Here is a 25,936-nt window from a genome sequence, read left to right on the forward strand (position 1 = left end):
CTGAGGACATGACTGACTGTAGTCAGCAGTCTCTGATTTCTACCAAACTACCCCTATGCTTCAAGAAGTGTGCAAATAATGGGAACATCTACTCTAAAATTCTTGCCCCCAAATGAATTGAAATCCACTGTTTAAATATAAGAGGTAAATTTTACATTATGGTTCGTGATATTTTTCATATGAAGTTTTAATATGTTGTTATGTAAGATTTTCACTGTGGTCCATGATATTTGTCACAAAAAAATGAAGTTTAAAGTATTTGTTACAAAGGAAAACCGGTGTGCCCGGAAGCTGAGCTCTGTTCATTCTCTCACCTCCACTCCCAGAGTACTGCCCCACAACACGTGCAGTCGTGCATATATTTATTTTTACTTAAAACTTTATGGCAGACTTTAATCACTTCAATCAATTCAGTAAAAAGTGCAAAGAATAACAACTTTTGAATTCCAAATTTTCTTAGGATCTTTGAATTAGAATCTTTTTAGGAAATAAAAAATAATTTGCCAATATTGGCAAAGCTGGGCATAAAACTTTAGAATTTAAAAAAAGGCAAGCTGTTACTAAACAACACAAATATGATTGTGAAACATGTTAATTTAAAAACATGTGGCCCTTTGACAGATGAATGGATAAAGAAGATGTGGCACATATATACAATGGAATATTACTCAGCCATAAAAAGAAACAAAATTGAATTATTTGTAGTGAGGTGGATGGACGTAGAGTCTGTCATACAGAGTGAAGTAAGTCAGAAAGAGAAAAATGAATACCGTATGCTAACGCATATATGGAATCTAAAAAAAAAAATGGTTCTGAAGAACCTAGGGGCAGGACAGGAATAAAGACGCAGACATAGAGAATGGACTTGAGGACACGGGGAGGCGGAAGGGTAAGCTGGGACGAACTGAGACAGTGGCATAGACATATATACACTACCAAATGTAAAATAGATAGCTAGTGGGAAGCAGCTGCATAGCACAGGGAGATCAGCTCAGTGCTTTGTGACCACCTAGAGGGGTGGGATAGGGAGGGTGGGAGGGAGGGAGATGCAAGAGGGAAGAGATATGGGGACATATGTATATGTATAACTGATTCACTTTGTTATACAGCAGAAACTAACACACCATTGTAAAGCAATTATACTCCAATGAAGATGTTAAAAATAAATAAATAAAAACATGTGGCCCTTATTTGATGTAATATGTCAGTAGACATTGTGAATACTAAAATTTTGCAACCTCGAGGGAAATTTGACTATTGAATTTGATTTTGACATGGAAAGTGGGATCACTGAGTACTTTGGGACCTCGGAGATTATCAGGTTGTTCATTCAGCTGGTGTTTACAGCATGGTGCTTAGTACTGTGAGAACACACAAAAAACTGGACACTTAACCTTTTTAACACTGAAGGGATTAGTCCGAAGCCCTTTGTCCAGCCTCAGATTTTCAAATATACATAATGTATAATTTCTTCAACTCTTTAACCTCTGTTTTGTTTTTTTTTTTTTTTTTGGCTAAGAGTCATCACTTTCTTGTACTGCTTCACTTGATCTTTACTTCTATCACTAGTCCTAGCCGTTAGCTTTTTGTCTGACCATCCCACAAAGAAATAAATTTTCAGTCTGTTCATATGAGTTACTGGATGGGCAGAAAACAAAGCCGTGTTGGAATACAGATGTTTATGGTTGGCTGGGCCCCATGTCACTAGCCAAACAGCCCAAGTTTTTAATTTAAATTTGCTTCTCGGCTAAACTAGCCTTACTTGTCAGGGACCTTGAACCTACACTTTGAAAATGCCAAGGGTCTATTTGAAAGAGTCTATTCTTTGATAACAAAATCTCATTGAGGAGGCAAAACATACTTTGGGAATATTTAAACAGTGGAAATCAATGTGTGATTAGATGCCCAAATGAATGAATGGGTCGAAACATGAAACGCTGTTGGCAGTGAGAGATGGGAAGACTACATGGGGGCATAATATGAAAGGCTTTATTATTTGAACAAGACCTGAGAACTGGCTACAAATATGGTTTGGGGCATGGTTAGGCATCAACCTGATTTATTTGATTGTAACTCCTACACACCCTATTTCCGGTCAAAGGGAGCCAGGATTCTGGACCCAGGACTATCTGGCTTTGAAGTTTACGATATAAACCTTTATCCTATATGGTTACCCCTACAACTTTATGCACTCAGCCACTCTATAAGGTTCCCCCCTTCCTTCAAGGTCCGACTCAGTGATGGCCTCTCTCTAACATCTTTTTTTTTTTTTTTAATATTTTTCCTTTTATTTATTTTTTTTGGGGGGGGGTTAATTTATTTTATTTATTTTTGGCCGCGTTGGGTCTTTGTTGCTGCACATGGGCTTTCTCTGGTTGCAGCGAGCGGGGGCTTCTCTTCGTTGCAGCGCGCAGGCTTCTCACTGCGGTGGCTTCTCTTGTTGCGGAGCACGGGCTCTGGGCACGCGGGCTTCAGTAGTTGTGGCTCGTGGGCTCTCGAGCGCAGGCTCAGTAATTGTGGCGCATGGGCTTAGTTGCTCTGCGGCATGTGGGATCTTCCTGGACCGGGGCCTGAACCCGTGTCCCCTGCATTGGCAGGCGGATTCTCAACCACTATGCCACCAGGGAAGCCCTCTTAACATCTTTTTAGATCCCCTGATCTGGGTCCTGTAGCACTTTGAACCTTTAATATACATCTTTAGTTTAGTCCATTATGTACTTGTTTCCCCTCCTGGATTGTGAAGATCCAACCCTCATAGGAAATAGAAATTATATTCCACAATATTTAACACAGAGATTTGGCCTGTACACTGGATGCGATGTTGGCAGGAGAAGTGAAAAAAGGGGAGTCTGGATTGAGTATGGCCTCAGAAGCAGGAGTAGATGGGATGAAGCATGAGTAGACATGATTTGTTGGAGAAAGAACAGGCCATCCAGTTTACATGAAAGAACAAAAACAGGAGTAAGATTGGAAAAGTAAGTAAGGGATAAAATGAGGAGGGTCTTAAATGTCAAACTCAAGGATTTGGACTTTGCAGATATGGGAACCAATCAAAAACTAGCCTAAGAAGATGGCTATGATCATCTCTATCTAAGTATGAAGTTGGTGATGAGTAATTTAGTGGTATATTTAGATCATATAAACCTATCTTTCAGTACAAAAGAGCACTGGCTCACATTTAGGTGACACGTTTCCCCCAGGCATCCTGGAGAATTTCTGGATGTGGTGGGGATGACTCAGCTGATAATCTGGCTAGAGCTCTCTTGCTGCAGATATGAAGAGTAGTCATTCCATAATTTCTGTTGATGCTCCCTCAGCCTTTTCCGAAATGGAAAAATGGTGGCGGGACTTCCCTGGTGGCACAGTGGTTAAGAATCCACCTGCCAATGCAGGGGACACGGGTTCGAGCCCTGGTCTGGGAAGATCCCACATGCCGCGGAGCAGCTAAGCCCATGTGCCACAACTACTGAGCCTGCGCTCTAGAGCCCGCAAGCCACAACTACTGAGCCTGCGTGCCACAACTACTGAAGCCTGCACGCCTAGAGCCCGTGCTGCCCACCAAGAAAAGCCACTGCAATGAGAAGCCCGCGCACCGCAACAAAGATTAGCCTCCGATCGCCACAACTAGAGAAAGCCCGTGCGCAGCAACGAAGACCCAACGCAGCGAAAAATAAATAAATAAATTTATTTTGAAAAAAATGGTGGAGGATAAGAAGCAATGGGAACAGATTTGGAAGTCTTAGGGTCCCGCTGGTTAAGTCTTTATCCTGAAGGCTTTCTGAAGGGCCTGAACTGCCCTTTCTGGAGAGGCCTTGTTTACCAAGGGAAAGATAGACATTGGTCAGTTTGTTTGAGTCTTTGATTACTCCTGGTAAAAAATAGAGTATTGTAGGCTTTTATATTCCCAATACCCTAAGATTAGCTCTAATCTTAGAATCGGAAGGGTCTTAAGAGTCTATGGAACTCCAGTTATATTATTATTTTAGGTATCTTATCCTAAACCATGCAGAGGTATACTTTACTGTACTTACCTAACATTTCTAACAAACCTTTTGAGATTTCCTTTTATTATCTGTGACTTTTATGAAATTAAAATTATTATCAATACAGCACAGAGAGTAATAACACCAGCACGGGACCCAGGTTGCCTGAGTTCTGATCCCAGTTTTTCCATGTAACAGAAATGTGACCTTGGGCAAGTTAATTTAACCCCTCTCCCCCAGTTTCCTCATCTGTTTCATGGGGATAATCATTCACTTCCCTCTGTTTTTGCCAGAATTAAATGAATGAATTTGTTGTTCATTTGCTAAAAGTAAAGCCGTTAGAACAGTGTCTGGTTCACAAGTTCCCAATACGTATGACTTGTTGTGTTGTAAATGAGAAAAAGCAGTCAGAGGTGAAGTGACTTAGGTAGTTACCCAGCGAGATGACTACACCAGGATTAGTGTTTCTCATTTCAGGATTTAGTCCACTGAAATAGCTGTTTCCTAGACCAGAGGTCAGCAAACTTTTTCTTAAAGGGCCAGATCAGATAACAAATGTTTTATACTCTGCAGACCTTACCGTCTCTGTTGCGACTACTCAACTCTGTCACTGTGTCTTGCAAAAGCAGCCATAGATGACATGTAAACAAATGGGCCTGGATGTGTTCCAATAAAACTTTATAAAAACAGGTGGCAGACCGTATTTGCCCTGCATACAGACTCCTGCTTTTAGACACTTAAGTCTAACCTGAATAGAAACTTTGGATTCCATTTAGTTTTTTTTTTTTTTTTAAAGGTTGTAAGTTTCATCTTTTTTTTTTTTTAATTATTAGCACCTTTAATTATTTATTTATTTATTTATTTATTTATTTATTTTTTTTGGCTGTGTTGGGTCTTCCTTTCTGTGCGAGGGCTTCCTCTAGTTGTGGCAAGCGGGGGCCACTCTTCATCGCGGTGCGCGGGCCTCTCATTATCGCGGCCTCTCTCGTTGCGGAGCACAGGCTCCAGACGCGCAGGCTCAGTAGTTGTGGCTCACGGGCCTAGTTGCTCTGCGGCATGTGGGATCTTCCCAGACCAGGGCTCGAACCCGTGTCCCCTGCAGTGGCAGGCAGATTCTCAACCACTGCGCCACCAGGGAAGCCCCATTTAGTTTTAAAATATGAAATATGGCATTATTATAGTAAACAGTAACTTCACTTCCCAACGATTATTAGTCTAACATGTTACTCTCAGTTATGATGGTCATGCTTTACAAAATCAAAGGGATTTAAAAAATAAATAGTAGTAATAAATGTGTTTTCCATCTCAAAGGGATATATAGAAGTCACTTATTTAGTGGTTTGGAGAATTTTCTTGGTATTTGAAATCTGAGATTTGGGAAGGATGTTAAGGGTTTGTTTTATTAAATGGATGCAAATACAGGCTGGGTTTTGTTTTTTTGTTTTTTGTAACCTCTGTATAGGAAAGGTTTGTGAGTCATATAAAAAGTTGTTTGTAATTATCCTTGTCATTACACTAAGGGTTTTTCTGCTGGAAATGTTGTTTGCATGGGTTCAGATTTTTTTATGGCTTACTTTTCAGTTTAATAATGTGTTCTTGTTTTTAAATTAAACTTGTCAGTGAGCCTTTTTGTGAGTGGCTGACTGTTGGTTAGTTCGTATTTATAGCTTATGTCCGTTTCTAAGGAAATGACTAAAGTCTCTTGAATTCGATCAAAACTGTATCACAAAGGATATCTTTGACTTATTTAAACAAGGCTCACAATGGAAACTCAAAAAATCTAGTGGTTCATGTTTATAAGTGTTTTTATGTATTCAGTCCTGGTTAGGCCAAATAATCGGAGTTCTGTGCTGAGGCAGGGATTGAATATACCCGTTGCCTCTTAGTGAACCTGAATTCCTCTGGAGCAAGTCCAGGCAATACTTTCTTATAATACGCTTAAAAAAAAATTGTTTTCTAATTTTACATGTTGCTTTGAAGTGGGCCTTATAGAACATAGGTATATGTTTTTCTTCTCCTTAAACTGTTTTTTCTCCTTCCTCATTCCTATTCAAGGCCCTGGCATATATAAAGCATCTAAACTTTGCACGTGTACTTATTTCTAGCAAGGACGCTGATGGGGATGGGGCAGGGCCTGGAGAAGTGACTGACTCACAGAAATCTCTGCGTCTGGCTCCCCGCTGGAGCCCCCTGTCTCCCCACCTCTGCAGTATTCACAGACCCTCCCCACCCTAGTCTCATGCCCTCACTGTGGGTTCAGTCCTTGTCACAGTGTAGGGGCCCTCCTTCTGTCCTTTGTTCCAGGGCACTGGCTGGCAAGGAAGAGAAGGCCTGGCTCATGCCTGCTCAGACACAGGCTGACCTGTGCTCTGGGACCCAGGCTGGAACTCACATTTTCCCATAAAGGCTCTGTTAGAGATGGTGGTTGGATTTTGGTGTGATTATGTTTCTAGATCAGCTACGTTATAAGCTCACTGGGATTTCTGCCCTAGCTTTTTTAATGTAATCACTGTTTAGTTTGCACCCTTTTATAAGCAGCTCAAGGAACCAATTCTCCAACTAAATCTTGGATCAAAGTATAAAACAGGTAAAGGTGAAATTGCTCTGCCTGCTACCACACATCCACTCAGCCCCGCCTCTGTTCTCAGAAGCACCTGTGGGGCAGGGTTCCTAGACACTCACTTCGAAAACTGCTGATTAATATACCTGTTTACGGTTGAAGCACACACTAGTCTTAAAATCAGGCTTGCTTATGTATGCATTATTAACTGCTTAAAATTTACCCGGGTTGGTGTGTATATAGGGTCATATATGAAGTCAGCTTTAGGGGAGGCTGAATGGACAGAATCTTACTTGAGCTGAGAAATTCCTTCAAGACAACCTCTATCCACCATTCGTGCCCAAATTCTATTTTAGTAACACATTTTATTTCAATGTTAAGCACCTGCCTCTTCTGAAGCTCTCTTTTTTTTTTTTTAAATGAAAATGTTCTCAAGAACCATATCCATTAAGCTGTTGGAATTTTGGAGCTGATCCTGTCGCTTCCCTGCTTAATTAAACATGTGAGGTCACTGGCTCCTCAAAAGGGCAGAGAGAAAGAAACAGCTACACTCCTACCTCATAATTTTGTCTAGAACTGGCCCTGATCATATATACATTTGAAAAGCACATGTGAGGTAATGTCTCTAGTATTTAACTTGGAGACACTCAGCTTTCTCATTTGGATGGAGGTAGTTATGAGGTATTGGAACTTTTACTATTCCTAAGCATTCCTTCACGACCAAAATATATGGTAGTACTGTAATGGTGAGGATATTCATGCCCAAATATATACTACTGGGAATTTTTTCTAAGTATACATTATTTAAAAGAAATACAGGGGCTTCCCTGATGGCACAGTGGTTAAGAATCCGCCTGCCAATGCAGGGGACACGGGTTTGATATCTGGCCCAGGAAGATCCCACATGCCGTGGAGCAAGTAAGCCCGTGCGCCACAACTACTGAGCCTGTGCTCTAGAGCCCGCGAGCCACGACTACTGAGCCCGTGTGCCACAACTACTGAATCCCACACGCCTAGAGCCCGTGCTCTGCAACAAGAGAAGCCACGACAACGAGCAGCCCATGCACCACAATCAAGAGTAGCCCCTGCTAGCCACAACTAGAGAAAGCCTGTGCACAGCAAGGAAGACCCAACACAACCAAAAATAAAAACAAATAAATAAATTTATTTTAAAAACACAACAAAAAATAAAATAAAATAAAAGAGATATGAGGGGGACTTCCGTGGCGGTGCAGTGGATAGGAATCCACCTGCTAACACAGGGGACACAGGTTCAATCCCTGGTCTGGGAAGATCCCACATGCTGTGGAGCAACTAAGCCCGTGCGCCACAACTACTGAGCCTGCGCTCTCGAGCACGCAAGCCACAACTACTGAGCCTGTGCTTTAGAGCCTGCGAGCCACAACTACTGAGCCCATGTGCCACAACTACTGAAGCCCGTTCTCTGCAACCAGAGAAGCCACTGCAATGAGAAGCCTGCACACCACAACGAAGAGTAGCCCCCGCTCACCGCAACTAGAGAAAGCCTGCGTGCAGCAACGAAGACCCATCGCAGCCAAAAAAAAAAAAAAAGAAGCAGGAATCAGACAAGTCTAGAAAACAGTGTATATGTTTGTATATATTGTTTATGTATTCCTGTTGGACAAGAAAATGGTAAATTTCCTCATTTTTTTTAAACCTTAACAACTAAGTATTGGGAAACTATGGTTCATTCATTTACTCAGCAAACATTTATAAAGTACCTAACATGTGCCAGGTACTTTGTGCTATAAAAATTAATTATGGTGGGTTTCTGCTGAAGGTCAGGCTTCAAGGAATATTTGAGGTTGTCCAGTAACTGAGGAAGTAAGGAAAAAAGAACGCTGGAAGGGAGGAAGGAAGAGAAAGGAAGGGCGAGGAAGGAACAGCAGAAGGACGGATGGAAGGAAGTCAGTTAAATCTATTGGTCCTTAACACATTGTATTGTTTTTAATTGCACACGTGTTATCTAGTTTGATGTCATTTGCTTACATAATAATTTAGGTAAATTATATGGTAAATTATTATGGTGTGTTATAGTTTGAAGTTAGTTTTAATTTATCTTCTTTATATTTGTTTCTTTTCAGTATAAGAGAACTTTATGGATCAGATTGCTAATCAGTACATGGAAGATTTGAAGAGCTGAAGGAAGAAACAGTGTTAAACTTGTTTTTTTAAATGTAAGTAAACTCCCTCCTCATTATTGTTCATTTGTGACATCTTTAAAACCTGTCAGTACATGCAGTGTGTAAATTTTTTCCCAGGAGTAAAGTTAGTTGACTATGTAGTCTACTCGTTAAGTCTATGAGAATTTATGACCTACCACCCCCTTTAAAATTTTTTAAATTCTAAAAGCGATATGACTAACAAAGGTGGTTGTAGAACTTAGACATGTTGTGACAGTCAGTGAGCAAATCTTTATTTGGCGTGGAGAAGGAAAACACAGACCTGGTAACACATAAAAAGCACTGCCCTTTTCTCAAATCCTTTATTGCTCTTTATCCCACGGGTCGTTTTAGTGTCCCATGTAAGTCAGTGAGAATTGTTGGTCGACCCATTAATGACCCCACGGGCTTAGAGAAGTGCGGTGTTTCCGTATAAGCTCACTTACTCCTTTCCTCCCTGTTTCTTTTGCTCAGGAATCATAACGATACTTAACTATTTATTGAACTTCTATTAAGTGACAAGCACTTGACTAATTCAATTCAATCAATACTCATTCAACGAATACCTTTTCTGAGTGCTTGCCACGTGCTAGGCACTGCACTACTCTGACACTACTACCTTGTGTTATCCTCGTGGCAGCCTTGTAAAGTAGGAGTTAATATTTCAGTGATGGTGATCCAGATGGGGATACTGAGGCTGAGAGGGAGGTAAGGAGCATGCAGACGATCACACAGCTTGGAAGAGGGGAAGAGCGTAGGGTGTGAACCCCATGCTGTCTGACTTTGCTGATTTGCCATATTCTAAGTAGTGTTTAAACGCTCATCCTTGGCACAGTTGTTGCTAGAGCCCGGAACCTTCTGGGTTGTGTTCTTAACAGGAATGTGATCCTAATCCTTCTGAACCTTTGCTGTCGTCACAATAAGGAAGGAAGTTAGAGAAACATCCGCCCAAATTTGAAAGGTAGCTTTGGTACCTGGAGAGTGATTTAAGAGATCTAATGTCTAGAACAGCCTTTCCACGGATTTCCTGTGTGCCTTTGAGATATTTAACTTCTACGGGAAACAGTTACTCTTATGCCATCTAAGGAGAGCAGACCAGATGTTCTCCAGGGCGTCTTTCAGTCAGCTTTTTATTGAAGTACCTTACACACAGAGCAAAGTGCACAAATCATAAGTGGATGGCTTGATGGAATGATTGTCACAAAGTGGACACATCTGTGTAAGCATCGCAAGATAGCAGAAAATTACCAGCACCCCAGAACTCTCCTCCCCCTGATGCTCCCTAGAGTAACCAATTTCCTGATTTCTAATGCCACTGATACAGTTTTGCCTGTTTTTAAAGTTGATATAAATAGAATCATATAGTTTATATTCTTTTGTGTCTGGCTTATTTTGCTTATTATGTTTGTGAAATTCCTCTAGGATACTGTGTATAGTTTATTTTTTTCATTTTCCTTACTATCATGGTATTCAATTGTATGTTTATTTTATAGTTGCTGGCCATTCGGTAGTTTCCAGTTTGGATGTATTATAAATAGTGCTCCAGTGAGTATTTTTGTGCATATCTTTTGGTGATGATCATATTTTGGTCAGGGACAACTCAGTAATTTGGATTCAGCAGCGCTGTGAAATAATGTTGAAGTAAACATCTTTACAAGCAGACAAGTTGATTTGAGGTAGACAGGTGATATGTCTGCTTCAGCGTGATGTTCTAAGCATGCTGGTCGGGAACATAGATTACTCTTGGGGGTGTGGCTGGCTGGAAGTGCCCTCTTATATTGTGTGTGATGTGGTAAGCTTTTGCTCCCCTGACTGAGGAGGGCTTCGGTTGGGTTCAGGAAGGGATTACAGACAAGGAGAGAAAATAGATCTGGAAGACAGATGTGTCTGGGCTCCCCTCAAAACGGTTAGGATATGTCACCAGCCAGATCAAGAGCCTGGACAAGTGACAACCCAGAGGAAGAATCAGCTTCGGAGACCTGAAGAGTCTAGGAGATGAACAGAGAAATAAAAATTGATCTGGGCAGGCAGGCTGGAGCTCTCAAAGCATTTTTTGAACAACTTTATTAAGTCTAACTTTTGTTTTAAGGAAGCTTTGAAAAAACAGTCCCTAAAGTATGAATCTTGAGTCAAGAATGAACTTAATAAAGTTACCAAACTAAGAATAAATGTATTTTTCAAACAAATACAGGATGTGAGCATGTGGGCTTTGCCGGGAGACTGTTTCGTGTTCAGATCACAGCTCTACTTTCTTTCCCTGTGATCTCTCTGTGCCAGCTTCCTTATCTGTAAAAATGGGGATATGGACACACCTACCTTATAGGTTTCCTGTGACAATTTACTTCGATAGTGTCAGGAGTGTGCTGCTGGGTGCATTGCACTGGTACTAAAAATAATAACCAATATTCTTATTTTTTCTGATTGTTATTATTACTGATATTACCCATTTGACTCTGTATCTGATACTTTGTAGAAGTTTTCAGATTATTTTTTTAAAATATGAGATTAACTTAGTGGTTTTTTTTTTAAGTATGGTGAACACTAACAAAAATATTTTCCGACTTGTCCCGCCTTAAACTGAAACTCAGAGGGAAGATGAAGGGAAACATTTGTCTGTGTGTCCTTGGCAGGTTCCTCTCCAGGGTGTGTCAGTGAAGACACTCTTGGTGGTTGGAACTGTTTTACTCCGTTAGTTCAGGAAGAGACCAAGGGAGCTGAGATCCACAGGAAAGCTGGGTTATTTTACACAAAGGAAATTCATAATTTTATATATTACACTGTCAATTCTTGTGAGGCATTTTGCAAACAGGTGTCCTTATATACCAAGGAGCTTTGGTGAGAGTCTCTTGTGGGTGATTCAGTACAGACCACAGCTGGTATAGTGTGTCCATTCCAACTGGCTGTGGTTGGGGACATCTTTCCACTTGTTGGTGAATTCTGGACTAGATATTGGGGCAAATGGTGTAGATAAAGCTTGATTTTGCCCTCAGTGTGATTATGATCTAACAAATGAATAATCTAGTGTTCTAAAAAGGAAACTTTTAGAGTGAGTTGAGTCAAAGACAACATTTGACGCAAGACTCTGAAATTCTAGTTCTGACTTCTCTACAAATTAGCTGTGGGACTTCAGGTGTATTATTAATCCTGGGTCTCAGTTTTCTCATCTGTACAATCAGAAAGTTAGACTGAGACTTTGAGGCAGAGGAAGATTCTGTGAATTCTCTAAATGTAATAATATCAAGTTTGGGGTGTAGCTGTATTTTTCTGAATGCTATATTCTTTCATGGGTTTGCCCCAGGTCAGAAGTTCCGTGACAGCAGATTTTGGCATTTATGATAGTAGGGGAAGGAGCAGTTTTAAGATATGACCTAAGTTCACAAAATAGTGAACGTCACAGCAAATAAAAAACAAATGACCAGACTGTTGTGCAGGCCATGTAAGCTAAGTATATATAAATTCATTTTCACACTGACATTTACTTTAACCAGCTCTCAAACACTTGCTTTGTTCATCAAAGGATGTTTATATTTCTGTTAAACTACGTAAATAAATATTCAAGACATTGAATTTAAATATATGGCATAGCTGGATTATGAAAGCTGCCTTTGGCCTTATCTCATGTCTCTATTTAAATTCTCAGTTCTCATGTTACAGTCCCACAGTTGGGAGTATCACAAAATTTGGATACGTTCTGTAGTTCCAGATGTTGAAGAAATTATTTATTAAAAATGATATCTAAAAACTAGCATTGAAATGATTCAATGGATTCAACTGACTTAATATAATAAGATTACTAAATAGTGTTATCACTTAATAATTACTTTTAAGTTCTTACCTCTGTCCTCTTGTACCCAGGGGTATCTGCATGAAGCTGGTGTAGGAGGACATGTAGGAAAGATTTAAAGTAAACTGAGAACTTTGGAATGTTTGTACTTTGAGACATTTAGATGTTCTGGCAGCTGACAAGTAGAAGAAATATCATTTGCCTAGAGTGCAGGCAACGCCCTGGTCTCTCCCATGTGGTAGTGGTTCTTGAGATCATGGGTGACGGTGGTGAAAGCTGTCTGGTTATACCACCTTGAGGCGGAATGGACCCAGGCACAGGAATGAAGTGGGACCTCAGTGCGGCCTCCTCTTCATCAGGCCAAGGAAGGCCATGGGAATGTGCAGGACGTTACTCGGCCCCGCCCACGTGATCACTCCACCTGGTCGTGCAGTGGCTTCTAAGCAGGCGATTTGTAGCCACTGAGATAGCATCATCCCCAAAGAGCGACATCCACCCCAGCTCTGTCCCTTTGCGCCCTTTGTCCATACCCTTCGTGCAGTCTCTATCACTTTCATTATTACATGGGGTTTGAAGTTTTCTATCTCCTGACTATGTGTCTTGGACCAAACATTCTTTTTATATATATATATATATATATATATATTTATTTTTTTGGCGGTGTTGGGTCTCCGTTTCTGTGCGAGGGCTTTCTCTAGTTGCGGCAAGCGGGGGCCACTCTTCATCGCGGTGCGCGGGCCTCTCCCTATCGCGGCCTCTCTTGTTGTAGAGCACAGGCTCCAGACGCGTAGGCTCAGTAGTTGTGGCTCACGGGCCTAGTTGCTCCGCGGCATGTGGGATCTTCCCAGACCAGGGCTCGAACCCGTGTCCCCTGCATTGGCAGGCGGATTCTCAACCACTGCGCCGCCAGGGAAGCCCAAACATTCTTTATTCTAGGCAATTTGAACTAAACATTCTGAAAATACTGCTTGGGGATGGCTATCTTGTTTGGAATCATGTGTCACATATGTGGTTTTGTCTTGTGCTTCATTGATTCATCATAACCTGAGAAAATACATAAGTGAATTTCTTTTCTTCATGAAATTTACGAAACCTTTTCCTTTTTATTTTTCTTCCCTCTAGTTGTCTCTCTCTCTCTCACCAAATGTCTAAGATCACCTTTACAATCAAATGGAGATTTAGTTGGGCTGTTAGAACTCTTCCTTCAAGCAGACGCTTCCATGTGTGTGAGCGTGTGGATGGAGTTTGAGGGCTGCTTGAAGCTCTTTGCTTAACTTACCAAAGTCATGGCCATCTTTTTATTCTCGGATGTTTTCTTTTCTCCTTACCTCTTGGGAAACTGGTAGTCAGTGCCTTTGACTTTTTTTCTCCTTAGTATAGATATGCAAGAGTGTAACTGCTGACAGAGAGCAGGAAATGTTTACACGTCTAAATAATCAAAATATGTAGGGAGCATGTGTACATGCGGGCATACATACACGCTGGCTCTGTAGCTGCACAGGTGGTGTGTGTTTCTCTCAAGTTGCCATGCATTTCCACAGTTAATGAGGAGGGCTTAGCATCTCTAACGGCACTTAGGTATGTAGTCTCAGCAGTGTTTTAAGGAGGAAGAGGGTTGCGGGAATTCTGACTCCCGCTTACTGGATCTGTGGTTTAATATTGTGGTATTCTGGGGAAATCTGGGCTCTGGCACCAGAATTTCAGTTAGCCAGGGTCTCCATCGCTTTGAGGGTAAAGAAGTGGGAGAAGGGTTTTCAGTCATTCTTAAATCCATTGTTTAGCAGTAGCTCAAGGCTTTGTGCCTTATAATCAAAGAAATGAGGTTGGATTCCCAGGGTGTGTTCAATGTTCCTTGCGTACCATAATGCTAGCCTCTCCTTGTCAGAACACGGCCCAGAGCTGCTCCAACCAAGAGGAGACTTAAATTAGGGGTGTGGCAATTCACAGGCATTGTAGCAGGATTCATTTAGGCTTCAGGCAAAAAATAATATATGCTATCTCCTTAGAAATATTACGGTTGCTTTCAAAGTTTGAAATAGCCTTGACAGCTTCCTGTGACCATTACCTTGAACTGAGGTGTAACCCTGGCCGACGACCAACTCCTAAATGAGGTAAAATAAATTGTATTTGCCGTCTGTGTTTTAGTTTGTATTTCAAAACACAAGTTGTTGTTGTACCATCATCTTTTCTTGTTTGTATGTTTGTTTTTACTTTATTCCTTTACCTTCATGGTAGTAGTTATATGCTTGGCTTTGAATATTTGGACCATTTGATTCTGTGATATTAAGAGATTTTAGAAGAAAAGGTCATCAGCTGTCTTTCTGGGCTATTCTGGGCATTTTGTACTCTATTTATTTTGGACCCAGCTTTTCTTGCCCTTGGTTTCTGATTAGCTGTTCCTCCTCCTTGCCTTGGCCTCTCATCTTGCTTGGAAGCATTTCAACAGATCTGTGTTTGGATGACTGTTTTGTTTAACAAATAAACACTATCTCAACCTTGGGAAAGAGTCAAGAAGACAGGATGGAATTCTCCATTAATGCTTCTGGTTCAAAGGCATGGAATTCCTGGAGTAGGGAAGCTGGCTTCTTAGTACACTGATGTCCGGGAGTTGTTTCCTGTTTGAGATTACAAAGGGAAACATGGGATTCTGGGGCATTCTCAAAAGTTTTGGATAATTTGGTGAGACTTAAATAGTCTTATTGTTTATAAATTTTTAGAAATTAAAGAATGGATTATTTGGTTAGAAAAGTGGGCTTTTTGGTTCTTCAGAGTCTAAATTGATCTTGTCTGAGGTCTGGCACAGAACACCCCTTTCAGAGGCCTTTTACCCAGATTGTTGGAGTTGTCAAAAAACTAAGTATCAAGCAGGAAATAAGTGGTCTTCAAGGAGTATCAGACTTTAAGCATAAAGTTTTCACCCAAGAGAAAACGGTGATACCAAAACACCCATTTACGTTGACCTTCTTTGTGAGACTATCTAAGTGACTTTACAGGGACAGGAAATACCAACTAATTCTACTGAAGTGTTACAGGACCCAGAAAGTAATTTGTTTTTTTATTTTTTTGTCTTCTTTTAAAAAAATTGAAACACATTTGACGTACAATATTATGTTAGTTTCAGGTATATTACAAAATGGTTTGACATTTGCATATGTTATGAAATGATCACCATCATAAGCCTAATAACCATCGATCCCTGTACAAAGTTATTATAATAATATTGACCATATTCCTTATGCTGTATATATTATGCTGTATAATATTGACCATATTCCCCATGACTTGTTTGTTATATAACTGGAGGTTTGTACCTCTTAATCCCCTTCACCTATTTCGCCCACCTCCACATCACCTTCCCTTCTGGCAACCACCTATTTGTTCTCTGTATCTATGAATCTGTTTTCATTTTGTTTTGTTTGTTTGTTTTTTAGGTTGGACATGTAAGTGAGATCATGCGGTATTTGTCTTTCTCTGTCTGACTTATTTCACTTAGCAGAAAGTGATTTCTGTTTCCTCCCTCTGTGGCCTTCCTGAATCCTCAGGAGGTAGAGCTGAGAAAAAATCAGTGTGTTCTCTGCACTCTTGACCTGACAGAATGCAGCTGATTCTTGTTTGTTGTAGTAGTGACATTCTGTAAAGTCACCAAAATGCTGAATTAGTGCCTACTGAACCATTGCTCCTAGGGGATTCACAGGCTTAGGTTCCTGTGAGCTTCTGTCACAGTGTCTTCACAACTGACCAATACATAACCTTGCTTCCATTTAAAGGGACCTTATTTAATGGTGCTGATACATTAACATTGAATTCCCGATGAACAACACTATAACTCATGCTTGAACTAAGCTTACCTAACACATGCATTTTCTCCACAAGGCACCTCACAGCCTTCTTGAATTTAGAAACACTAAACAGCACTTCAGCCTCATGCTTGGGGACCATTTTAAACACTGAAATCACCAACCAGAAGCACAAAAATATGAAAAACATGGCACAGGATAGACCATGAAAAGGACACTTATTTATAGTAGGAGAGCTAAGCTGAAACGAGAAGGCAAAGCATTGCCTTGTTTGACCTCAGCTGGGACCATGCACACGGGCACTCAAATTTTTTGCCACTCTGTACATGGCCATGAACAACTGCAAAAGTGCCACTGATACTGATTTTGGGGTTACGAATAAATTTTAGTGAGTGGGCAGATTCACAGACATCTACTGTATAATATAAGCAAAGTAATCCCAGACATTGTAGCAGGAACCCTCCTCAGCCCAGCTATACAGTTCATGTAGAAAGCCAATCATTTAAGGTAAAAGTGAGTTACAAGTTAGTATTGTGACCAATATCCAGAACACATTTTTAGACAGCTTCATATAAGATGAAGGCCAATTAGTAATTCCTTTTGTTGAATAAATGACAGTTAACACTTCTGCCCTCACTTTGAACATCTGTAGAATAGGAACAACATCTTGTGTATCCCCATGTCCTTGGTATGAAGGGTAATAATGGCCAACACATAGTGGGACCTCAGCAAGTGAATGAATAATAAATAAATGAATGACAGAATGAGCCAGGAGAAATCTGCTCCATGGTGCCTGGGCACTTGAGGGCACGATATGAATCTGATGTATCTTTTCAATTTAGATAATTTCCACTGTGTTCATTAAATTAGCTCATGTAAATGCTTACTAACTGTCAGAGAGAGTAATGTCAGAGCTGGTGTAGCATGGAGGGTATTGCAGCTGGGCCTGAGGATGAAACAGGAGGACCACCAAACGTATTGAGAAAACTACTTAAGGGCTGGAACTGCACTGGACTCTTTCTTCCATCTCACCATGGAACCTGGCTGGCAGGATTTTTTTCTCTAACATTCCTGATACCAGCTTCTCTCCACTTCAGCCCCACTCCCACACTGCTGTTATTAGAAACTTCTCTCTAGAACATGGATTTGTTCATCTCAACCTCTTGCTTCAAAAACTCCATTCTCCCCATAAGAAACAATTCAAAGCTCCTTAATGACCTGGCTCCATCCCTGCACCTCAGACTTCAATCTCTTAACCGTCGCACTGAAGTTCACCCTGTGCTCAAGCTAAACTGGACTCATCACTGGATCCCAAGCATGCCTTTTAGGACTTGTGGCCATTGCATAGACTGTCCCCTCTGCCAGTGTTGTCTGCCCCTTCGCCCAGCTCTTCCTTTCAGCTCTAGCTCAAATTACAGCCCCCGTGCTACGTCTGGCAAGATGCCTGTCTCTCCCCAAGTGTGAGCTCTGCAGAGGAAGGGTCTGTGATACTCACCTTTGTGCACAGCCTCTAGCATGTTAATGTTCAGTAAACGTATTTGAATGAGTGAATGCATCTAAACATTATCTAGAGGAAATAGGAAGGCTTAAAACGTCTTTTTAAACAAAAAAGAGAGGATAGACTATCAGTTTCTACTAAGGCAAGTAGAAAGCTGTGGCTGCCCTTTTGTTAGGTAGCTTTGTCTGTTGTACAAAACTGAGCTTTTCCACTCAGGAAACACCTACACTGTGCCACACTCCCTGGCCCCCAATATAAACATCCAGGGACTAGACTTAATTAAAGTAGAAGCTAGTGAAATTTTATGTGAGAGGAAATGACATTCAATTTCAGATATTATCTGTTTCAATTATTTCCTGCAGATTAACGATTCATTTCACCAAGTATTTATCGTGGAGCTACTATGTACAAGAAACTGGGCCAGGGGCTTTGGAGCGTGAAAAGATAAGCAGAACACAGGGGCTTTTGTCTAGTGGGAGAGAAAGTCGTGGAAACGCATTTCTGTAAAACAGGATAAAATGTACACTTACTGCAGGTAGAGCCATGGTTAGCACAAAGGAAGGAGAAACTTATTTCCAACCTGCTCAGTTCCATAGAAGAGCTTGGATCTAACCTGAGCGTTGAAGGGTGCATTTGGGAGTAGGTAGGTGGCAAGGTAGATGGAAGGAGTAGTAGCATGGTTAGGGCAGTTCCAAGGGGCGGGAACAGTATAAGCAAAGGCACTGAGGCAGGAAAGTACAGGGAGCGACAGCAGGGGACAAGTACTGCAGCGAGCATGGGGGCGAGGGTGGAGCATTGTTAAATAAGATTGGGAAGGCACATCATAACCTGATGGAGGGAAAAGTAATGGCAGTTTGCTTGGAATTAATTCTGTGGTCATTAGGAGCCATGCAAAATTTCAAAACAAAGGAGGTATATGACAGCAAGGGCAGTGGCTAAAATTTACAAGCTTTTACTAGGTGTCAGACACTTTTACTAAATCCTCACTGTAGCAATTTGAGGTTCGTACTATTACTGGGTTGGCCAAAAGGTTCGTCCGCTTTTTTCTGTAAGATGGCTCTAGAAGAACTTAGTTGTCTTTAACTTCATTAGAAACAATTTTGTTAGATTGTATGTGACAGCTGTCATATCAGCGTGCATTTAAAAAAAGACTTATCTTACTTCACTCTGTATGACAGACTGAAGTAAGTCAGAAAGACAAAAACAAATACTGTATGCTAACACATATATATGGAATCTAAGAAAAAAAAAAAAAGGTCATGAAGAACCTAGGGGCAAGACGGGAATAAAGACACAGACCTACTAAAGAATGGACTTGAGGATATGGGGAGGGGTAAGGGTAAGCTGTGACAAAGTGAGAGTGGCATGGACATATATACACCACCAAACGTAAAATAGATAGCTAGTGGGAAGCAGCCGTATAGCACAGGGAGATCAGCGTGGTGTTTTGTGACCACCTAGAGGGGTGGGATAGGGAGGGTGGGAGGGAGGGAGATGCAAGAGGGAAGAGATATGGGAACATATGTATATGTATAACTGATTCACTTTGTTATAAAGCAGAAACTAACACACCGTTGTAAAGCAGTTGTACTCCAATAAAGATGTTAAAAATAAATAAATAAAAAATAAAAAATAAAAATAAAAAGAGACATCAAAATTGGTGAATTTTTGTGTAGCCATTTTAATATTGAAGATGGAAGGAAAAAAGCAACATTTTCGGCATATTATGCTTTATTATTTCAAGAAAGGTAAAAACGCAACTGAAATGCAAAAAATAAGATTTGTGCAGTGTGTGAAGGTTCTGTGACTGATCGAACGGGTCAAAAGTGGTTTGTGAAGTTTTGTGCTGGAGATTTCTCGCTGGACAATGCTCCGTGGTTGGGTAGACCAGTTGACGTTGATAGCGATCAAATGGAGACATTAATTGAGAACAATCAGCGTTGCACCACGTGGGAGATAGCTGACATACTGAAAATATCCAAATCAAGCGGTGAAAATCATTTGCACCAGCTTGGTTATGTTCTTCTCTTTGATGTGTGGGTTCCACATAAGTTAAGTGAAAAAAACCTTCTTGACCACATTTCCGCATGCGATTCTCTATTTAAACGTAACAGAAACGTTCCATTTGTATTTTTATTTCATTTTACACTTATTTATTTATTTTTTATATTTGGCTGCGTCGGGTCTTAGTTGTGGCATGGGGGATCTTTCGTCGTAGCGTGTGGGCTTCTCTTTAGTTGTGGCGCGCAGGCTTTTCTCTAGTTGTGGCATGCGGGCTCCAGGGTGCACGGGCTTGTAGTTTTTGGCACACAGGCTCTCTAGTTGAGGCGCCCACGCTCAGTAGTTGTGGCACATGGGCCTAGTTGCTCCGCGGCATATGGGATCTTAGTTCCCCAACCAGGGATCGAACCCGCATCCCCTACATTGGAAGGTTGATTCTTTACCACTGGACTACCAGGGAAGTCCCTCCATTTTTAAAAGAAATTGTGACGGGTGATGAAAAGTGGATACTGTACAATAATGTGGAATGGAAGAGGTCGTGGGGCAAGCGAAATGAACCACCACCAACCAACACCAAAGACCGGTCTTCGTCCAAAGAAGGTGATATTGTGTATATGGTGGGATTGGAAGGGAATCCTCTATTATGAGCTCCTTCCGGAAAACCAAACGATTAATTCCAACAAGTACTGCTCCCAATTAGACCAACTGCAAGCAGCACTTGATGAAAAACATCTGGAATTAGTCAACAGAAAACGCATAATCTTCCTTCAGGATAATGCAAGACCGCATGTTTCTTTGATGACCGGGCAAAAACTGTTACAGCTTGGCTGGGAAGTTCTGATTCATCCGCCATATTCACCAGACTTTGCACCTTTGGATTTCCATTTATTTAGGTCTGTACAAAATTCTCTTAATGGAAAAAATTTCAATTCTCTCGAAGACTGTAAAAGGCACCTGGAACAATTCTTTGCTCAAAAAGATAAAAAGTTTTGGGAAGATGGAATTATGGAGTTACCTGAAAAATGGAAGAAGGTAGTAGAACAAAAGGGTGAATATGTTATTCAGTAAAGTTCTTGGTGGGACTTCCCTGGTGGCGCAGCGGTTAAGAATCCGCTTGCCGATGCAGGGGACACAGGTTCAATCCCTAGTCTGGGAAGATCCCACATGCTACGGAGCAACTAAGCCTGTGAGCCACAACTACTGAGCCTGTGTTCTAGAACCCGTGAGCCACAACTACTGAGCCCACGTGCCTACAGCCCGTGCTCTGCAACAAGAGAAGCCACTGCAGTGAGAAGCCTGCGCACCTCAATGAAGAGTAGCCCCTGCTCACCGCAACTAGAGAAAGCCCTAGCGCAGCAACAAAGACCCAATGCAACCAAAACTAAATAAATAAATAAAAATTTTAAAAGTTTTTTTAAAAAAACCTCTATTCTACGAAAAATAAATAAATAAATAAAAGTTCTTGGTGAAAATGAAAAATGTGTCTTTTATTTTTACTTAAAAACCGAAGGCACTTTTTGGCCAACCCAATAGCATCACATTTTAAAGATCAAATGGAAAGCCCAGAGAGCTTAAGCAACTTCCCCAGGATCCACTGCAAATAAGCAGTGGACCTGGGATTTGAAGCCAGGAAGTTTTATTTAAGAACTTGGGTTTTGAACCTGGGATTAAAGCATAGGATTCAGAGAGTCTCTGAACTTTCTGAATTGTTTGCAAAGTGTTTAGTATATATGAATGTGTGCATTTGTTTAAGAGAAAATCTATAGCTTTAATCATATAAAAGGCATGCTCCATAAAAGGTTAATAAGGACTATGGTAGCACCCTCTTCTCTCAAAAGTCCCTCAGGATATTCAGTGCATTATATGGTGACTTTAGGCTTATGCTACTTCTTAGATTGGAAGAAGCAGAACAATCTAGCACCACTCAAAATAAAAGGAAATGTCAAAACAATCTGTAGGAATTGTTAGTATTGTAAGTGGCAAACTGTTCTTGATTTGTGAGAAACATAGAAAATGCCCAAGAAGTTCTTTTGAAAGTCAACATGAGATATCCAGGCCTTGAAAACTGTGGATAGTTTGAGGGCAGAGACCCTGGCTCTGCATTGGGCAAAATTACTCTTACAAAAGCTAAATAAGCTCCTGAAATTTGAAATGTTTTTTAAAAGTGCCTAGATGCTAATCTTCTTTCAACTGCACTAATTTGTCTTTTTACAGTTAGGGGGACTTAGGGGATGAATATTTATTAACCCATGAGACTGAAAATTCCTTAAACCCGGTGGTAAATCCAAAGGCAGGTGCCAGGATGAATGAATCCAGATTAAAGAATTGCCCAGTTTATTCCACTTGAGAAACCAGATTAATACCTAAGTTTTGTTTAGAGGAAAAATTTTAATGCTTTAAATATGTACATCTTTAAGACGTTACTATCACACAAGAATAGCAAATACAATACTTTATTTTAGTAACAGAGATCTGGATTCCCTACTTACTGGAGTTTTTCTTAACATTTTTCCCATCTTTGTTTTCTCGTTTTCTCTCTATTTTGTGTTTTTTTCTTGGACTGTTTCAAAGGGCTTAATATACAGTCCCCATTCAGACTTGTCCAAATGTTAAAAAATATCTTTTATGGTAGTTTTGTAGATTTGAAGGATTCAATAAGGATGGTAAATAGCAATTGGTTGTCATGTCTCTTTAGTCTCTTTTTTGAACTATCTTGTCTCCCTGCTTTTTTTGTTTTCTCTTATTTTTCATTTCATGACATTACCATGTTTGGAAAGTCTAAAATAGTTGTCTAGAAGTATGTCTTTCAATCTGAGTTCATCCATTGGTTTCCTAATGATTAGATTTAGATTAAACATTGCTAGCAAGAATATACTGCTTCTCTTTAGAAGGTACAAGATGGTGGTTAGGCTAAATTTAATCATTGGATTAAGTTGGTGTTCACTGGACCTCTCCATTGTAAAGGTACCTAATCCCCTTAGTCACTAATAAGTCATCTGTGGGGTTATTCTTGGGGACCATGTGCATATCTTGTTCCCCGACAGTCAGTTATTCACCCAATGGTTTTCGCATTCATCTTTGATCCTTATGTGAATCAGTTACTACGTTGGTGGTTGCAGTATGGTACTAACTGCATTTTTGAAAGTCACTTTACTGGAGAAAAATTCTCCTTCTCATTCCCATCCCTATTTGGGAAAAATCTAGGCCCCAAAGACAGATGGCAGAGGAGTTGACGAAAGGGAAACTTGTAAGCAACTATCCAAAAATATATTAATATTTTAAATGTCTGAAGTGTTTTCTTTGTGAGTGGGTGTAGAGGAAAAGTTCTAGGAGAGAGAGAGAGAGAGTGTGTCTTTTAGTTTCAGGGATTTGCCCTTAAAATAATGAATCCTTAAGATTTATTAAGGATTTATGATGCAGATGAGGAAAAACAAAGTAAATTGCCATTCTGATTTCCTTCTAGACTGAGAGAATTCAATAATAATGAGACGAATTTTCATTCAACCCAGCCACAATCTGAAAAGATATTGATGTTTGCCCTCCCATTTGAAAACACTCAATGGTTCTTTATAAAGCATGTTAGATTGAAATCAAATGGGCATCAAAACCATGAAATTCCTATGAAAGGTGGGATAGTAAACAGAAATTGTTTAGTAGGGGGGTTTCTTGATCTAGGCTTATAATTCTTTGAAGATTTATCCTAAGGCTTTTATACCTGCCTTGCTCATGACTGACTCACTCAGTGACTCAGTGTTATCTGATGAGGATCTTATTTCACTTTTGAAAGCAGAGTGTTGTTCTCTTTGTTGCGGTAGTAAGGGGTAGCAGGAAAAGATTGACTCTGGGCAGTGCAATTGAAACCCCCCCCCCCATCCATCTTGAGATTAGAGAGTACCCTGCATGCAATTATCAGTTCTCCTGCTTGCAGTTTATAATGAAAAGACCTATTTTTGAAGCATGTAACTATCCCTCCTGCCTAAACAAAACTATTCTTAAATATAGGGGTAATTATCAGCACTCTCTATGAATTCATTTATAATTTGCTTTATTTTTCTTTTCATTGTTTTGTAAGAGGATCTTGGACACTATTTTTGTGACCAGGTAGACCTTGGACCCCTGCATCCTTTTGAGCCATGAATTTTCACATTATGTTCTTTAAGTCTGGAAAAATGACTTGCCCGTATTTTGCTGGTATAGTATGATCACACACTTTTTTCTCTCATTGAGATCTTGCTGAGTGAGAAATTGGTGTGGCATGAGATGGTCTATAAAATTTACATTAACCTATCCCAATTCTGTGTTTGGAGACAGCTGAATACTCCTTGCATTTGTTTGATAATTTCTTACCCTGCATGCTGGCTTATATTATGGTGTTGTTATAGATTCCAGAATATGAATATTTAAGGCAAAACCTCGCTAATTCAAGCATCTGAACTTTATGGGTCTCAAGATTGAGCAATTCACTTGAAGGAATTAGATTGGCATGTGCCCGGCAAGCGCAGTCATTCACCTAGAATCTTGAGGTTTCTGCAAAGCTAGAGTCTCTCCATGGCCACGCCCAGTTTGCTGTCAGTCCTCTTGGTGTGTAGTCGCCTCCACCAGCCCTTTGGACACGACACAGAGCAGAGAACCTGGTCCTAGGGTGGCATGTAGCTAAGAGCTTCATAGCATATTTGACGCTGTAATAAATGAGGAGGTACTGAAATAGTTCCTATTTTTAAACACTTTGACTCACTTTCTAAGATGTAGCACAACAACCCCAAGGAATATTTAGCATTCCAATTCTTTATAAAGAATATTTATTACAAAGGCTTGTAAAGTGCATCGCTTGAATCGTAGAGGTGGGTTCATACTTGTCAAAGAGGTTTATACAACACTGAAAAATAAACACAAGTATGTCAGAAATCTTACAAATGAACAGGGCTTCTTATTCAGTGTGGGCAATCTTAAAGTGAGTTTTTGGGTGAGTTTTTCTTAGAGGTTGACTTAATTACTAGAGAAGTAATTGAGCAAGCAACAAAACTGGTTACAAGCGCCATGACGGTAGGAGGTGTCATCTTTCTTTTAGGCGTATCATGGTGTCTGGTTAAAGCAACAGTAAGGCTCCATGTATATTTGTTGAATTAAATTTTCAAGTTAGTTGCTAAATTCCTCTGGTCTTAGGTTTCTCAATCAAGGTCAAGCCACCTCACTTGACTTTTCACAGATTGCCATTTTGTCTTCCTGTCTCCCCCCCCACTCTCCTTTCCTGCTCTTAACCCTGCTGGCCAGTGACTTTTGACTTAAGGAATAGCAACACTAAGCTGTTGTATTTCATTTTTCAAGAAAATTGTGTAGGAAAAAAGAGAAGTAGGGCATATTCAAATCATTAAAAAGATTATATAGAGACAGAGAGATCACTCTGTACCAGACACTGTGTTAAGATCTTGCAGTGAAAAGGAACCGAGACCTGGTGCTTGCCCTCAAGAGGTCGGAGTCTGTAGGTAAAATAGTCATATCAAGAGAGCTGAAAAGTACAAGTCATGGTGTGAGGGTAGGGACTGGGGGACAGCTTAAGTAAAGTTGACCATGTCAACTGGAAGAATCAGTCTTGGCCTCATAACAGCCCTAGAGCAGGGTCTTTAAGGATGAGTGCCCCAGGCGATGTGGACTTGAGAAGGCATTGGGGGAATTCTCCAGGGAATGGAGAAGGCAATTCCTATGTTTGTGTATTGGCTCTTATGAGAAGCAAGACAGTTGTTCTGTTGGGGAATTTGGAGAGTATAGATTAAAAGAAGAGCTGGGAGAAGAAAAGGGCAGGCATTGTGAATGCTAGTAGATGTGGTGGATATGCCATGGCTTGGGAAGGAGGGGCAAAGGTTGCATCTGGAAGGAGGTGCATGAAAGTCATGGAACGGGAAGGGTAATGTGACTCAAAGTCTTGGTGAAGTCAAAGAGCAGCTGGAGGTGGAGGAGGGCATTCACGTGAGCTAGTTGAATGGGAAATATTCTCAGAGAGGTGGATAAAGTGAGGAGTCTGGCTGTGCAGAGATTCAGGGTGTGACCATGAGCATATACTGCTAAGAAGGCCCTGCTGTTTGATTCCTTCCCTCCCATGGTACTGTCTTTCCTGGGACAATATCCTCCCCAG

At 40.6% G+C, this 25,936-nt stretch overlaps 1 protein-coding gene across 8 annotated transcripts in view; it reads left to right on the forward strand.

Moving 5' to 3' along the window:
* The window catches only part of PPFIBP1 (PPFIA binding protein 1), a 175,718-nt gene that overhangs the window by 46,635 nt on the left and 103,147 nt on the right, over window positions 1–25,936 (forward strand). For all 8 annotated transcript variants that reach the window (XM_068561797.1, XM_068561794.1, XM_068561799.1 and 5 more), the window contains one exon: window positions 8,649–8,741. The gene's annotated coding sequence lies outside the window, so the exon portion shown is untranslated. The remainder of the gene's footprint in view (window positions 1–8,648; window positions 8,742–25,936) is intronic.

Source organism: Eschrichtius robustus, chromosome 13 (assembly GCF_028021215.1).
Source record: "Eschrichtius robustus isolate mEscRob2 chromosome 13, mEscRob2.pri, whole genome shotgun sequence".
Taxonomy (NCBI): domain Eukaryota; kingdom Metazoa; phylum Chordata; class Mammalia; order Artiodactyla; family Eschrichtiidae; genus Eschrichtius; species Eschrichtius robustus.